Raw genomic sequence first — 2,436 nt, forward strand, 5'->3', positions numbered from 1 at the left:
GGCTAGTTACATAATCCCTACCCCATTCTTACCCATGCCTTGGCCCTAAGTCTTACTCCTGACCTTCCTGCTTGAGTCCTCCAAAGTACACCGTTAAGTCAGACGTTGCCCACTGTGACTTGAATATCCTGGATCCTGACCTTCAATATTGTCTAACCCTTGCCCCCATTCCTACATTCAGCCTAGGCCTCCCTCCCCCACCTTTTCATCCTATACATGTTAACAAGCTATTTCAGAGAGTACTGACTGTCATCACTATGTAAATTTACATAACTGAAAATGGACCTTGTGAATGCACTGTCTTAAGACATACCTTGAAGTTTTTCAAACATCTTCCCAATCTCTGTTCTGTGAAAAACAAACATGAAATTCTTAATTGAGGATGTGAAAATTCAGTGTGTTTTAAAAGAATATTATGTAATGTTTTACAAACAAGAGTTTATATGAGGCAAAGTTGAATTTTTCTAAGACCACTTAAAGGATGGGCAAAGGTAACATTATATACATATATATATAATATTATATAATTGCATATGTATCTGTAAATCACCTCAGCTGTTCATCTTCTGATGATGATGAAATACTGGCATCATCACTGTCATCACGGTCTGTTCTATAATCTGCATTAAAGAGAAAGAGAAAAACATCAGAAATATTTTTACTACAGCGTTTCTAGGGCTCTTTGAGAAGCAAAAGTTATCATTTTAGTTTGGTTTTAAATCTTTTTAATTTCTAAGAAGTTCATACATGCACACATGATGAAATTAGGCATAGGTCTTGTATATGTGTACAAGCCTTTTATTCAGGTATGTGTACAAGTCTTCCTAGATGAAACACTTTATATCATGATGTTGATATCAGTATTATTGGAAGCGAGGATGGTACAGGTCAAGAAGAGGGACTCTAGGATTCCTGCATCTGTGTCCTGGGGTGGGAACATTTCATGAACCTAAATTCTACAAACCTGTGAGTGAGACAGATATTTAACAGCTGAAACATCCTACAGTCTGAAGAAACGATTCTGCACCTAGGGTGTCCGTATGCCCCACCTGCCAATAGTTAACTCAGACTGCGCCCAGGGTCAGGCACAGTCTTGAAGGACCCCCCCTGGTTTTACCTGGCATTTGTGGAGCACTGCACTGAAAATCATCACCAGATGCCGAATCCGTATCCTCTCTTGGGCACTCTGCAGTTCTGCCAGTAGCCTTCTTGGGTAGCATGTCTACCGTCTCCTGGCACTAGACTTAACTTCTAAATGCTGTGATTGAAGTGACACACGTAAGACACCAGAAGAATTAAATGAAAGTAGTGGAAAAAGTTACCAGGGCTCCACCGCTAGAGAGGTGGGGTACCTTCCTCATTATGCAGGATCAGGAAGGTTCCAGGGGGACACTACTGTCCTGTCTTGTATTCAGTGCTGCACGTGAGGCCCACAGTGCCCTACATACTTCAACCTAAGTTTGTAATGTTGGGTTCCTGCACCTCCTATAATAAAAAGCTGGACCCTGTATCCTCCCCATTCCCAACTTTTGTCTACACTGGTATATGGTCAGGAGGTCCAAGACACCTAGTGCAGATTCAGACATTAAGTGCCATGTGTAGTGAAACGCGTATGCCGCACACTGAGGTAAAACCCCTGCCTCCTTGATCAGGACACCACAGGAGCACCTCAAGGGAACTAAGTATCCTGAGGAGCCATGGCCGAAGTATCCTAAGGACCCTCTGTACTCCTCCCCTACCCGAAACACTATCTCACAGTGTCCCCTCATGATTTGGGGGAAGTGCGGACCCTTACCTCTCCCTGACTGCCCTCAGGAGCCTCAACTCAGGTGGCTGCGGAAACTCGCGGACAGGGCCTGAGGCCAGACTGGGCCCTCTCTCCTTGGAATCCTCAGTCCCGGAGCCACACAGACCTAGAGGTCTTAGGGCTGGAGCCGTAAAGCAGAGTCCCATGACACTCAGGTCAGCCGCCGGGGTAGGGAGGACTTACCGCACACGTCTTTCTCCTCAAGGACGTCGACTTTCTCCTCAAGGACGTCGTCTTTCTCCGCAGCACCTTCTCAAATGTCGCCAGAACTCACCGTCCTCAGTAAGAGTCCCTCTGATTGGCTGGCACAGTGCGCATGCCTGAACAGTGCGCGTGCTTGAGTTGTGCGCATGCTTGAGCTGGGGAGCTGTGCGCATGCGTGAGGTATGGGCCTGCGTGAGCCGTTGCGTTCCAGAGTGAGCTGGAGGGTTCCTGCATTTTCTGGCTGTGTTCTCTGGCTAGTCATAGCTGACAGCTACTGAGGCATTGGCTGCCGGCGTTTCGCTGCCAGTTTCTGGGTGAAAAGTTTTCACAGTACGTGAGCTTGCTTGCCAGCCCACCCCAGGACGGAGCAGTGAAGCCCTCCTACAGGAGTGATCCATGGACAGTCCATGCTTGTTCCATCTGCC

General features: G+C 46.9%; 1 long non-coding RNA gene across 1 annotated transcript; it reads right to left on the bottom strand.

Moving 5' to 3' along the window:
- Positions 1–313: 313 nt before the first annotated feature.
- Positions 314–2,074, bottom strand: LOC103728639. The gene is made up of 4 exons (XR_607037.2): positions 1,991–2,074; positions 1,118–1,258; positions 551–620; positions 314–348 (listed from the first exon to the last, which is right to left on the bottom strand). It is a non-coding gene; the product is annotated as an uncharacterized LOC103728639 (long non-coding RNA).
- Between the last annotated feature and the right edge of the window lie 362 nt (positions 2,075–2,436).

This window comes from Nannospalax galili, unplaced genomic scaffold, assembly GCF_000622305.1.
Source record: "Nannospalax galili isolate Female #2095 unplaced genomic scaffold, S.galili_v1.0 C50106525, whole genome shotgun sequence".
NCBI classification, from domain to species: domain Eukaryota; kingdom Metazoa; phylum Chordata; class Mammalia; order Rodentia; family Spalacidae; genus Nannospalax; species Nannospalax galili.